The sequence below is a fragment of the Chelonoidis abingdonii genome, chromosome 3 (genome assembly GCF_003597395.2).
Source record: "Chelonoidis abingdonii isolate Lonesome George chromosome 3, CheloAbing_2.0, whole genome shotgun sequence".
Classification (NCBI taxonomy): Eukaryota; Metazoa; Chordata; order Testudines; family Testudinidae; genus Chelonoidis; species Chelonoidis abingdonii.
In genome coordinates, this window is record NC_133771.1 from 201,873,924 (window position 1) to 201,889,588 (window position 15,665).

Consider the following 15,665-nt stretch of genomic DNA (forward strand, 5'->3'; position numbering starts at 1 on the left):
GAGGATGAACAGAAGTTGTTGGAGTCTCACCTTGAGCTACTGACAAAAGAGGAACTAATTGAGCTGGACCAACCACAGATATCCGAAGAAATCAAGGACGATGATGATGATGTTGGGCAGGAAGCCAGGAGTCTGATGACAAAGAATCTCTCCCCTTTCTTTGAATTGTTGGATGAGATGACGAAATCATACAGAGCGGTGATCCTTTCTGTGAACGGTCTGCCAAAGTCTCCAGGACTCTCAATGATGTAGTGGCTTGCTACAGGGAGATCTGTCATTCAAAGATTCATGCAGGAGAGCAGATGTTGATAAAATCCTTTTTAAAAGACTTCTGCAACCAAAAAGCCAGCCACGGAAAAGCCAGCCCAAGAAAATCCAGCCACCACCTTTACCTAAGTTTAGCGTAACACTGTTTTATACTGTAGTACTGTACAGTATTTACTGCATCAAAATGTTCTATGTGTTGGAATGGTGTTAGTAGCAGTCTATATTATTTTATTCATGTGTAAAATGTGTAGTGTATGACCTGTCATTATAAAAAGGTACACTGTTTTAGCTGAAAAGAGCATTGTCATAGGTGAGTGTGGTGAAATAGTAAATGCATTCCCCTCCTCCCTCCGCCCCCTTATTCCATTATTTCTTATGGGGAAAAATTCCCTGGTATATGTCATTTCAGTATCCATCACCCTTTTCAAGAATGCAAACCCAATGTATATAGGGACTCCTATATTTTATCTGACAAATTTTGTTGGACTAACCCCACCTCTGACATACCCCTGACCCCCAAGCCCAGCCTCTACACAAAACTTTAGAAGCTAGAGGAATGAACCAGCAAGGAAAAATAAATCTTTTACAGTCAGCAAAGTCGTCTTCTCAAGGCATTGTGTTTATTACAAGTAAGTAGAATAAGATAAACATCATAACTCTTCAGTCTGAGGCCTGGTCTACCCTAAAAAATTAGGTTGACTCAGCTATGTCACTCAGGCATGTGAAAAATCCATACTGCACTGAGTGAAATAGTTAAACCAATCTAATCCCCAGTGTAAACAGCGCTAGGTCTCTCCCCTCCCATCGGTGTGGGTAGTGTCTACACTGAAGCGCTACAACTGTGCCACTGGAGCATTTAAAGTGTAGACAAGCCCTGAGGATCATGCCAGCCTTACAACATGTGGGCATGGCACTCCCTACCTTTCCAAAGGAATTCTCCCAAGCAGCCACTCTTACTATCCTTTCCCTGAGTAAGGCAAGAGACACTTGAGAGTCCTTGGGCTCGTACTAAAAAGTTTGCAGCGCCACAGCTCTCTAAGGTTAGGCTCAGGGTAGCCCTTTAGCCACATGGCTGCTTGCTTTCTGGGTTGAGGAACGTTTAACAAATAACAATAACCAGAATTCAGTCAAACATAGCAGGGAGCAATTTATTAGACCAAACCTTTGACATGCATATATCTTAAAGATGTGACAATTCCTCCTCCTTTGTAATTAGCAGACACTAAACTGTCTTTCTCTCCTTTGGATAGCCACAGGAACAGGTCCAGAGAATCAGCAATTACGTAGCATTGTATTCCTTGCCTTAGTTTGTTCTAGCATTAAGGTATTTTCTTTCTGCTTTTTCATATTTATTTTTCCTAGCTGCCACATTCTTCCATCTGTCTTCAACCTCCTCCTTAACCCATCCATATGCTCAACCTGCCTAGTTTCTGATGAGATTCTTTTCTAGACTCTTAGCCCACACCTAATACTGTGGTATGTGAGTGCCTTCCGGATTACAACACATAGAAGTGAATTATACTGAAAAATTAAAGTTACCTCTCCCCCTGTCCATTGTGGAGAGTAAATTGTGTAATAGCAAATATGTTCCAATATGCCAAACAAATGAAATAGAGGGCTTTGCCAACAGCTTTAGCTTCATCTAGCAGCCCCTTTGAGGTATCTTCTCAGCAGGAGCATTGCTTTGTGGATAACACGGTGTGTTTATATGTGTCTGGTACCATAGCATGTCTGTCTTCCTGTGAAATAACCGTTTCCAAAAGCAAGAGTTGCTTAGTATGATTCCAATGTCCTGCAATGATATGTCTTTCTAATGTCTGGCCATCCAGGCACTGTTACTCATTTAAGACTTTCTTTAGTTCATCCTTTTTGGTTGTCTCTAATTTCTGTTGTTTTGTGATTGCTTGCTGGAAGATACTAGCATGCAATGTGTGTCCATCTCTTCACTAATGTTATCAGTACCTACTACATCTCTTCTAGCATAATGTTAATGGGGATATTGTTTGCCAGATTCTCAGCTGGTGTAAACTGGTGTTGTTTCATTGACCTCAATGGAGCCAGATCTGTTTACATCCATTGAAGATCTGACACTGCATCTCAGTAACTAGACAATTACCCTCCGTAGTGTGAGCAGGTCTTCAGGAGTGCTTCAAGTGGGTCGACTGTTACACTGCAGCCAGACACACGCTCTTGGAAGAATTTACAGTCAAACAAAATTGCACATTGTTCCTTTTCTATTTTTTATAATATTCCTATGTTGCTATGAGTTCGTTTGATGCATGATATAGTGGTTAGTCTTACTGGAGCTGCACAGCACCATGTCTAATCTCCGATGCCTGCTTTTAGAATCAGCTTTATATCAGGATCAAAGCTGGCAAATCCTGGAGCTGTTTCCATTGTGAACAAATCCTTGAAATTCTGGAAGTCAGTAGTTTGTTGCTTATCCTCCAGGAAATCCATTGTCTTGCTTTGGCAACTGTGTTGATTTCAGACAAGTTCAAAGGTTGGTGCAAATGTGGTCATGTAATTAATCATACCGAAACTTATCTATAACTGTTGAAAGCTATTTGTGGGATTGCCAGTCCTAGTTTTCTGAGCTGAGTTCTTGTGTTCCTTTGTCATGTGACCTCTATCAGGAAGATTTGCATCCTGATCCTCCTCTGTTCAACCAAACGCTAGGATCTCCTCAAGGATTGTTCTAACTCTATTAACTGTTTCATATCTCATCAGCCTTGCATCGGAATTGATCTTGTGCTGAGAGGAACCCAATGGTAGGCAAAATAAGCTGGGCCAGATCTTCAGCTGGTATATTGACTTCAGTGGACTTATACCAGCTAGACCTGACCCTCTTTATTTGCCAAAAGTGCTGCTGAAAATTTTAAATTGTTGTGCCTCTTCAGAGAGTTCAGCTGCCCAATATGTTGCCCTAAAACAGAGTTTCTCAACCTTCCCAGACTATTGTACCCCTTCCAGGAGTCTGACTTGTCTTGTGTACCCCCAAGTTTCACCTCACTTAAAAACTACCTGCTTACAGAATCAGACACAAAAATATCAAAGTGTTACAGCCAGACTATTACTGAAAAATTTCTTCCTTTCTCATTTTTACCATAGATTTATAAAATAAATCAATTGGAATATAAATATTGTACTTGCATTTCAGTGTATAGTATATAGAGCGGTATAAACGAGGCATTGTCTCTCTGAAATTTTAAAGTTTGTACTGACTTTGCTAGTGCTTCCTTAGGTAGCCTATTGTAAAACTAGACAAATATCTAGATGAGTTGCTGTACCCCCCTGAAGACCTCTGTGTACCCCCAAGGGTACCCATACCCCTGGTTGAGAATCACTGCCCTAACACGTAGGATTCTGATATAGTGAGCACAGGTGCACCTTCAAGCCCTGCCTGAATGTAAGGTCTCCAAGGATTGGCAAAGGGTAATTGTGACAGAATGTACCATGTCCTCACCCTACATACTGTTGTATTGTAAAGTACACCTTGTGAGAGAGCATTTCAAAACTCATCATTTGCCGATTAATAATATCATGACAAAAAGCACATACATGAAGTTATAAACATAAGCTGAGATCATGACTAAAAGCATGTTTTCCAGAGAAGTCTGGGGAGTGGCCAAGCCAGTTCCTCGCAGACAAAGGGCAAGCAGATGCCTCAGCCAGGTGTAAACAAGGCTGCTGGGCCATTTTTTGGCAGGAAAAGGAGCAGGGGCAAAACAACCTACATCTTAGCAAAGGAGCAGCATGGAATTCCCTTCCCAGCTGGAAATGCTTCTCAAAGGGGGCACAGGACTATAAAAAGAAGGGGCACACACCCCAAGGCACCCCTCCTCCTCCCTGTCTCTCGCCATTGATTCACTGCATGAGAAGGGGCAAAGGAAGCAGCCATTAAACAGAAGATGGGATCCAGGCCTAAGAAGTTTGGCCAATAGGACTGTTGTGAGCATATGGTGGGAGAAACTTGGCTTTGAATCTAACATAGTTTGTTAAGTTAGGCATTAGTTGCTCTTTATATTTATTTTTCTTGTGACCATTTCTGACTTTTATTCCTCATTACTTGTACAGTAAAAGTTGTGTTATCCAGCCCTGTACCAACCAGAAAGCTCTACAAACCGGCATTTCTAATCTTCATAGAAAGTCCAGTTGGTGCAAGGCCGGCAGGCTCCCTACCTGGTTCCACGTGGCTCCCTGGAAGTGGCGACATGTCCCTGCTGCTCGTAGGCAGAGGAACGGCCGTAAAGAGTTTGGAGTGTGTGTGTGTGTGAGGGGGGGGGGGTTGGAGTGCATCAGGGGGTGCAGGGTGCGGGGTCTGGGAGGCAATTTGGGTGCAGGAGGGGGCTCGGGCAGGGGGTTGGGATTGGTTTTGAGGTGCCGCATCCGGGCGGCACTCACCTCGGGCAGCTCCCTGGAAGAGGCGACCTGTCCCTGTCCCAGCATGCCCTCTGTTTTCTGGATCAGCTCTGGTGACAGACCTGTCTGTTCTTCTGAGTAGGGAGTCACAAAGCACATAGACCTGCCTTTTCCTGATGATGGTGTGATTTCCTGGCCTTCCTCCTGTTCTTTCTGGCTGCAAGTCCTTTTGGCTTTTATTCTCTCTTGCAATCTTCTGAGTGTCATCCTGTATCATCCTGGGTTTCTGAACTCTGGGTATCTCCATTGGCTCTTATCCTCTTCTCACAGGACTAGCTGCTCTTCTCTTCTTCCTTGCCCTCCCACATTCAGTTACTGCCTGCTGTGATCCTTCTTCATTTTCCAACTCAGTAAACTTGTTCCTGAGCTCTTACTTCTCCTCCACTAGCCAGTCTTTTCCTCTACCTCAGTGTTTCTCAAACTAGGGTCGCCACTTGTGTAGGGAAAGCCCCCGGTGGGCCAGGCCGGTTTGTTTACCTGCCCTGTCCGCAGGTCTGGTCAATCGCGGCTCTCACTGACAGTTTCAGTCAGCAGGTGGGCTTAGGCACTGAGGGGTCAGAGAAAAGAGAACTTCAGGCTTCCAACACCTATAATGGCTTACATTTATAAATGGATATGATGGGTGACCATCATGACCCCAAGATCTACCACCATCCATCAGTAATGGGAGCCCTAGAAGAAATATCTGAGAGAGAGAGAGAGAGAGAGAGCTTCTCCATCACCATATCATCACCAAAGCTAACAGCCTGATACTTCTGCTGAACTGATCAGGAAATAATTTACCATTGGAATTATCATTGATAGGCCTCAGAGTTAACAGTCCCATGTGGACAAAAAAGAGCAGTTCACACATCCCTCAGAGCCATTGTTTTAGTTCATCTGTCAAAAACACAGCCCTACATCAGTTCACATTCATAAGTCTATCTTTGCAACCACAGGATCTAGAAATGGAATTTACAAATGAAATCTTAAATTCTGCATAATCCCAATACGTTGCATGGGCTGGATGTAAACATCAAGCAGGTGGGCATTGTCCCACTGACAGAGTTGCCAGTTCTTGTGGTTATCATGAGTCTCATGACAATTTGGTGTCTTTCTTAAACCCCCAGCTCCTACAGTCAAGTGATTGGCAGGAATCTCAGCTTTCTTTGTTGTTTTTTGGCCTTTAAAAAAAAAAATTCTAGCCTTCCTGGTGGTCATGTTTTCAAGCTTTTTATCCAAAGTGCATCCTAAAAGCACAGAAACTAGAAGCCCAATAAAAAGAACCAAAAATTAGTGGCAGGAAAATTCCAGTTTTTCACCATTCAACACCTCAGCTGAAGGGAGAGGACAAGAATGAGCTAAAGAAAAGGAGAATAAATGAAGAGATCGCACTTCCCCTGTCTGGCCACATGGTGTACCCCTTGCTCCAAAGGCTGCCTGATCGCCTTGGTGATTAAACAGAGTTTGGCTGTCTGGTTTTAGTGTTTTCCTTTTGTTATTGCTAACTGCTTCCTTTTTGAGTTGTGTTTTAAAATTCCCAAATAAACAGATTCAGACAGGGCCAACATTGACATTATGAGGGCATCTGGTAGTTACAGAGCAGGAATAGGTGATACAGTACATACCAGTATGGACGAGATTGACACACTTGTGAAATGAAAAGGATCAAAGCAGGGGGAAGTGGCAGATTTTAATCTATGTGAATGTTAATAGACATGGGATTGGTATCTGCAAGTAAAGGCTTGTCAATAAGTGACATTTTAATTTTTTTGAATGGGCAAAGCCACAAGGTTTTTTTGTTGTTTTTTTTTGCAACACCAGTTTGACAATGTGTATTGGTCAGCAGGGCTGGCCTTCCCGTGAGGCAAAATGAGGCGGTCGCCTCAGGTGCCAGACTCTGGGAGGATGGGAGGGCACCACTAGGACCAAGAGTGTAGAAAATTGTGTCTGCTGCTGGTGCATATGTATTCTCTCTGCTCTAGATGCACAGAGCTGGTGGAGTGCTGTGCTGGAGGAAGGAGGGCACAAGAGACATAACAGGCAGGCAGGAGAAAAGGCGAGAAGGAATAACAGAAAGCAGCAGGAGCTGCAGGGAGAGAGGAGGAGGAGCCTCCTACGTATCTCATCACCCCCAGGAGCCTGGACTGATTAACACCAGCTTCTCAGGGAGCTTCCTGTTCCTGCTGCTTCCCTGAACCCACTTGAGGAGAACAGGCAGTCAACTGAAGTAGTAGGAGCCAGTTAGGCCCTTAACACGCTGATATCTTCCCTCACTCAGACCCAGCTACCAGCCTGCTTATTTGTCCCCTTCAATTGAGTGTTGAGAGCCACTATAGCTGGCACAGAACAGCAGCCATTAGTGAAAGAAGAAAACGCCCCTCTGGAGCAGCATTCAGAAAAAGAAAGAAAGCAAAGGAAGCTTTTTTATCTGAGCAGGAAGGAGCTCTCCTGAGATACATAGACACAAATGTTTCATGGTGGCCTTCTGGCCATGAGGACAGACTAGTGAGGAGATGCCTGATCTTCCAGTTAGTCAGAAGTCCAGGTGCCTGGCAGCTACTGCAACCATCCATATCATCCATCTCAAATGGTGTAACCTGCCACCATTCCTGAAGAAAGTGTAGATCACAGAAGAGTGTGGTTGGAGGGGCTAAAACAGCTGCTGCTGTATTTTTAGTTTCCTCTAAGTCTAGATGAGATCCCCAGGACTGTGACCCACTTGAGCAGTAGGCCTAGGGACTTCTTGTACTGCATGGGCCACAGGAAGTGAAAAACTCAGGTTCCCCAAAGAACAATGAAAATTAGATTTTCAATCCACACAATTCACCTGGCATGAATCACCCAATGGTGAAAAGTGCAGAGAAGCACTGACTTATGTACTCAAAACAACCCTCAGAATGCTGCATACTGTTTTGTTGCAAACTTCCAGTCTAATGGTTGAAGCACATTGGGTTCTACAGGAAGAAAGGACTGGAAAAATCTGGCTAAGAAATCTGGCATGCCAATGAGAAGGTAGCAAATCACCAGAGACCATTTCATAGGTGGAAAGAGCTGTGAGATGAGTCTAAGGTTTAAAGGCCACCATAGATGATCAGCATCAAGAGAAAGTTGGCGATTCAGAGTCTCTTACTTGGCAAAATGTTCTGAAAGGCTCATTGCCATTGTGCTTGCACTATCCAAACCTGTACTGGTGTGGCACTTCAGATCAGCTGTATATGCATAACAATGGAAACTTCTTTAAAATTGTGGAGCCTGAGCTGAGTTTGATGCTGGTACTGCAGAAGCATCTAAAGAAGAATCACACCCAGAAATGATACACACACCATTTCCCTTTGAAAAACAATTCAAATGAGATCATTACCTTACTGGCAACAGAAAGTCAAACAGAAGACTTGTGGGCAGATCTTGAAGTCAGCAAAGTTATTACTACTGTATATTCTGGACTGCACACCTGATCAGTCATACATAATGATGCGTTTGTAACAATAAACAGAACCTAGTGAAAATATCCCTGCAATGGTGACTGTCAGAGAGCTTTTCTATAATTTATTGACATTGATGATGCTACAATAGCTGGTGTGACAATGTGCTTAAAAATCTGGAAGATATGGGAATTGCGATAGGCTGACATGAGAGGTCAGGGCTATGAACATGGGTGCCAACATAGAGGAAAGAACAGAGAGTGCAGACATGGATCCGAGAGTTAAACCCTCAAGCTTTTTTGTCCATGCAGTTCTCATTCATTAAACTTGGCGGTCAGTGATGCAGTATCAGCTTCTAGTGAGGCTGCTGAATTTTTATGTAATTAATAGATCATATTTATTTTCTCGCATCAAATCATCCATGGCAAAATTTTGAAGCAACATCTGGGAACATCCTCTCTGACATTGAAACCACTGAGTGCCACATGATGGAAAGTCGAGTGGAGGTATAAAGCTAAATGCCAAATTGGGAAGATAGATGATGCATAGCTGCCATTATGGATGGATATGCTATACAGGAACTGTTCGTGGAGAACAGTAGCAGAGGGAAATGGAATAATTAAACATAACTAACTTCAAATTTCTGTGTGGCTTAGAGTTGTGGCTGACTATACTGTTTGAAATATAAATGTTGTAAGCATGAGACTTCAAGGTGTTGACCTTGATATCTGGAGCGACTGGAACAACTGGACAAGCAGAGTCATACCTACAGTCTTTACCAGTCAGATGCGGGATTTTCAAAATGTTCTGAAGAGTGCACAGAAGTTGCAGAGGAACTTCACACTGAAGCTATTTTCACACCCATTAAAGAATACAAGAGTCACCGAGACGAAGACATTTTGATTACGAGGCAGCAGGATAATCCCATAAGAGACCCCAAACAACAATTCAAAGTTGAATTCTTTAACCAGGTGCTAGATTGTGCAATACAGTCAGTTGAAGAATATTTCATGCAGCTCAAGGGACACAGCAGTATATTTGGATTGTATGATATTCCAAAACTCCTCACTATACTTGAGGAAGACATACACCAGCAATGCAGGGCACTAGAGACAGTGTTGACACCTGATGACTTGCACAATATTGATGCAAGTTATTTAGGTGATGAACTGAAAGCCCTTTCAAGATACATTTCAGCAGGATCAACTCCAAAGGTGGTTCTGGTATATATGTGCACAAATAAGATGACCACCCCCTTTCCAATTGCTTTCGTTGTTCTGCACATACTTCTAACACTTCCTGTAACAGTTGCCAGTGGAGAATACGGCTCCTCCAAGCTGAAGTTAATAAAAACACATCTATGCTCCACAATGATACAGGAGAGGCTGGTCAGCCTTGCAACCATCTCAACAGAGCATGAGCTGGCCCAGACTGTGGACCTTCAGGAAGCAGTTCAAATCTTTGCAACCAAGAAGGCATGGAAAGCACCACTTTGATTATTCATACAGATAAAAATGCCAGTGTTTACTATGCAGCCAAGATGAGTTACATTTGCTGTTCAGGCATTTGAAAGTTAAGTGTTACTTAAAATTTTTGAACAAGGCATTTTAAGTTGTTAGTTCTCCTCTATTGGGGTAGGTAGCAGAGCAGTACCATGAGAGGAGTAGAACAGAAAGAAGGCAGAATTGAGACCTTTCAAAGTTTTGGCCCAAGCGAGGGAGCATGGGGGCGTCATTTGAGCTCCCCGCCTCAGGTGCCAAAATGTTGTGGGCTGGCCCTACTGATCAGGAAGGTCATTTGCATTAGATTTTAGACCTTACATGCTTTTTTGGATAGAGCTGAAGAAAAGGAAGAGGCCTTGAAAAAGAAGAATTGTGTTCTAAAAACAAACCCACAAAATACAAGGCCAAAGAGAACAAAATCAGAGTCTGGGGGACGCGTACTCAGTTGAATTATTTTGATCAAAGATGCACTAGCAGGAAAACAATGCTGATTCATCATGCATGACCTAGCTCAGTCGTTCTCATTTTGTACTGGTGGCCCCATTTCACATAGCAAGCCTCTGAGTGTGAACCCCCCCCCCCCATAAATTAAAAACACTTTTTAATATATTTCAGACTATTATAAATGCTGGAGGCAATGCGGGGTTTGGGGTGGAAGCTGACAGCTCGTGACCCCCCATGTAATAACCTTGCGACCCCTGGAGGCGTCCCGACCCCCAGTTTGAGAACCCCTGACCTAGATCAATCAGTTTGTGATATTCAAGGTACAAATTTTATAGGCCTCTCTCTGAATCTGGTGGCTTCAGTCACCTTCATCCATAGTATAGAACAATGGCTTTAATGCTTCATGATTGTATATATTTGTGTGATCGTCTGGTGATGATAGTAACCCAGCACTTCTGATCACCCTTCTCCAGAGAAGTATTAATCCTATTATGGCTGTGGGGGCTTAATGCAACATGGATGGCCCTGGATTCTGGAGTCAGCTTGTATAATCAGCCTGGTCCCTGGCATAAACTGCAGCAGCCTAGCCTGCATGATTGTGACAATAACATGCAAAGAGTGAATCAAATGTAAACCAAGGCAGTGATGTCTGCTAGTACCTGCAGCTGCCAGACAGAAACAGTGGGTGTTCCTGTGCATCTCAGAGTTAGGTCAGACAGTGGTGATTTAATGATAACCATTGTTAACTATTTTCCTAAATATCAAAGCACGCAAAACAAGGGGGACAATTATATTATGAAGAGCTGTATGATTTGCTCTGAGTTGCACCTCACCTGCAGAATCTGGGAGTACTGTATTAGCACTTATTTAAAAAATGGGATCCCAAGGCCCATGTTGTTTAATAGGTTGGCGTAAAGCAGAGCAGCTCTGTTGAAGTCTGGGGGTTACACTGATTTACACCTGTGTAGAATCTGGCCCTAAGAATGGGTTATGAGACTCCTCCCTGCTGCCCGAGGAAAGGAATGTTAAGCAGTGGTAGGGATGCTTCTTATCTTGTCACACCCATCCTCCTTCTTCTCCAGTTCTCTCCATCTCTCTGCCACACGCACTATTTTGGACATTAAGATAAAGTGCATCCATTTGTTTTCTGTACTGGAGAACTAGAGCTTAAAAAAAAAAAGGAAGGGGGGAAGGCAGGAAAGGAAACTCTCAAAGGGCATCTGTCCTTTCAGGAGGATAAACTGCAGCCACATAAGCCAGACAGCATTATAAATCCACTACTACAGCTCTTTCCTAATAAACAGACTTGAAAAATAAACACAGATGCTAGCAAAAGAAAAATACAAAGCAGGAGCATAATTTTATTTTTAGTAGAAAAGCAACAACCTGTGTTGTCTGTAACTTTCATGATTCCATAACTAACCGCAGAATTATACCAAAACCCGTTTTAGAACCCAGCCATTCACTTGGCAGCAAAATACAGAGGAAAAAATATGGAATGTCTCTCTTGCAATCATTTAACCCATCAGCACAGGAGCTTCACAGAGATCTGAGCTGAAAAAAGACTGGTTCATCATCCTATCGAACCTGGATATGGCCTCCAAACAGAGGATGTCTCAGAGATTCAGGCCTTGGCTACACTTGAGAGTTACAGCACTGGTGGTGGCTTTACAGAGCTGTAACTCACTCCCCGTCCACACTGGCAAGGCACATACAGCGCTATATCTCTCTGGCTACAGCGGTGCTTGTACTCCACCTCCACGAGAAGAATAAAGAGTATAGCTGCTGCTGCAGAGCTGGGGTGCCAGCGTAAACAGGGAATAATCTTACTACGCTGTGACTGACTTCCGGAAGGTTCCCATAATGCTTTTAAGTAAAGATTACGCTTTTTGTTTTGTTGTGAACCCAGGGTTCCCGAAGCTGCTTATCAAAAAAACAAACACGGCTACTGTTTGCTGTGAATGAGCTCTCTTTGGAATGCCCACAGCTTGAGGAGAGAAGCAGGAGGGAGGGGGGGCGGGATCCGTTTTGGGGAGGCTGCTTATCTAGTCTGTGAGAAAAAAGACAAACAGCTGTTGTTTGCTTTCAGTGAGCGAGAGAGGGGTGGGGAAGAGGGTCGGAACTTGCAGCTGCTGACAAAGTGTCGGCTCCAAAAATCCACTCTCTCTCCCCCTCACACTCCTTGTCACACTCCACCCCAACCCCTCCTTTTGAAAAGCACGTTGCAGCCACTTGAACGCTGGGATAGCTGCCCATAATGCACCGCTCTCAATGCTGCTGCAGATACTGCAAATGTGGCCATGACAGTGCACTGGCAGCTGTCAGTGTGGCTAGATTGCAGCGCTTTCCCTACTCAGCTGTACGAAGACAAGTGTAGCCATACCCTAAGCTATAACCGTGGCAGCTGCTTTTGTTGTAAACTTATAACAAATGTTGCCCTTCACATGAGTCAGTTAAATGCTCTGTGTTTTTAGAGCAACAACTTGAGATGGTTAGGAAGAATAGAAAAAAAAATTACAAATATTTTCTCAAAACTTTTTTCCTTTGTACTTAACATTTAGAAAAAAAAATCTCAAAAATTTCATTAACATTTTTTCAATATTTTTTGTTTTAAAATTTTTACAAATGCACCTCTGATCAGTGTCTCTGAATTTCTGTCCTCCTCCCCACATCAGCAAACAGTGGCTGTCCCAAGAAGCCCCCTTAAAGAAGGGTGTGACATAGTGCAGTCTATATGGTTTTATAAAAAATTAATAATAACTGAATATATGTAACTGAGATATACTTCATGCAAAAGGTCTCGTGTAAGGTATCATTACAAAGCTTGTAATCTACTGAGTGTAATCGTCCTATTTGTATAAATATACCACTCTTGTATCTGGGACTAGAAATATGAAATATCACTCTGAGGGCCTATTGTAATTATGTAAAGTGTGGGCCATTAATGGTGGTTTGGAATCTTGATGATTCCTATTAACTAGGATCACTGTCTGCAGATGGGTGTGTTTTACCTGTAAGTCTTCCTGTACACATGTGTGCTGGCAAGTGGGTAATGAAGTCTTGCAGTGACATGTGATCATGTCACCTGAACTGGAATCCATCTTTAACCTGGTGTCTTTCCATTGAGAAAGAGGGAGTGGGAATTCAGGGTATGAGTGTGAGTGTGGTTGGAGCGGCAGCGCTGGGAGAGAGCTCTCCCAGCGCTGCATGTAAACCACATCCTTTACAGGTGTAGTGTGCAAGCTGCGCTCCCAGCGCTGCTGCCCTGATTACATTGACGCTTTACAGCGCTGTATCTTGCAGCGCTCAGGGGGGTGTTTTTTCACACCCCTGAGTGCGAAAGTTGCAGCACTGTAAAGTGTGAGTGTAGCGATGGCCTCAGAGAGGGACAAAAGGATTCCTGCCTTATGCAAAAGATATATAAAGGGGTGGAAGAGAACAAAGGAGGGAGAAGAGCCATCATGAAGAATCTCCTAGCTACCACCTAAGCGGGAACAAGAGCTGTACCACGGGGAAAGAATTGTACCCAGGCCTAGAAGGTGTCCAATCTGAGGAAAAAACTTACTGAAGCATCTCTGAGGGTGAGATTATCTGTATTCAGTTTGATTAGACATAGATTTACATGTTTTATTTTATTTTGCTTGGTGACTTACTTTGTTCTCTCTGTTACTACTTGGAACCACTTAAATCTTACTTTCTGTATTTAATAAAATCACTTTTTACTTATTAATTAACTCAGAGTATGTATTAATACCTGGGGGAGCAAACAACTGTGCATATCTCTCTATCAGTGTTATAGAGGGCCAACAGTTTGAGTTTACTCTGCATAAGCTTTATACAGGGTAAAACAGATTTATTTGGGTTTAGACCCCATTAGGAGTTGGACATCTTAGTGCTAAAGACAAACACACTTCTGTGAGCTGTTTTCAGATAAATCTGCAGCTTTGGGGCGAGTAATTCAGACCCTGAGTCTTTGTTGGAGCAGACTGGAGTGTCTGGCTCAGCAAGACAGGGTGCTGGAGTCCTGAGCTGGCAGGGAAAACAGGGATAGAAGTAGTCTTGGCACACCGGTTCGCAGCTCCCAAGGGGGTTTCTGTGATCCAACCCGTCACAAAGGGTTCTTGCTGCCGTGGGCTGTGCAGAAATGTAATCAGCTTTGGGCTGCCCAGAGATACATGTGGCCAACGATGAGCGGAATGATGTGCAGCTATGATCACTGATGTATGTCTGAACAATGTATGAGCAAGAGTTTAGGACCTGAGAGCAGCTAAATACCAAGATCTCTACTCAGTTTTCACTCTGTCTTTAGGAACACTTAATGAAGTCAACAGCAATTTTCTAGAGTAGAGATTTTAGGACTGGGACTTCAGGGGTTCAAACCTGCAGTCCCCTGCTCAGGCCTTCTGGGAGTTTTGTCTGAACAAGATCTGAGATTAGGAACGTAGGCCTGGTGATGTGTTATGTTTTCTACATACAAAGAGCAAACTCTGTCCTAGATGACTTTTATTTCAGATTAAGGAAACCACCAAAGAAAGAACAAATAATAACGTTCAATGAGAGAGCGAGCGCAGGAGCACTGTCACTGCCTCAGTCACAATCATCTTGATCTGACCTGCAGCACTACCTTCCCTGCTAGACAGGCAGGGGGACTTTTTTACATTTAAAGGTGCAGTACACAGAAAACAGAATCATAACTATCCAAAATTCACTTAGCTACATATAAACAATAAGGTCCTTTATGCATGTGTGCGCACACATACAGATCTGAGCTAGATGGATAATAACCAGGCTTTTATGGCGTCACAAGGGTCAAACCAGGGAATATCTTTAAAATACTATTAGTTACAGACATTCCCAATGTGCGCACAACAGCTCTCTATAGATAGATAGATAGCTGTAGCTATATACATATGTATGGAGTAGTTATTTTTAGTACAAGCAACGTTAGTTTTGGTCTCAAGGCAGATACTTGTATCTAAGGCATATTAGTTCAGTCACCATTGAAAAGCTCTAATACGGATGTTGGAGTTTTTTGTGTTTTATTTTATTAAAGGAATTAATCAAATTACTTAATATATAAAGCTCAGTGGTTTGAGCATTAGCCTGCTAAACCCAAGGTTGTGAGTTCAATCCTTGACGGGGCCACCTAGGGATCTGGGGCAAAATCAGTACTTGGTCCTGCTAGTGAAGGCAGGGGGCTAGACTCAATGACCTTTCAAGGTCCCTTCCAGTTCTAGGAGATAGGATATCTCCTATAATAATATAACCTGTCCCTCCTAAATAGGGACAGTTTGTGTCTATGTAAAGAAACAAAACCCACACACGCAAAGGCAGAAACATTAACGGTGAGGAGTTGACAGGGTAAAGGAAAGAAACTCGCTTTTCCCCTCGCCTTGAATCAGATTCCACTTTGATACCAGCTTGTCACATACTCCTCTCCAGTGTCAACTGAGTCACTTACCTGTGGGTGCATAGTTATAGTCAACAGTGAACAGGGAATCCAGCCAAAGCACACTCAGGGCATGGCTACACTTACATTTTTGTAGCGCTTGTAGTTACAGCTGTGGTCGTACAGCTGTGTAGGGCCAGCGCTGCAGTGTGTCCACACTGACAGCGACCAGCGCTG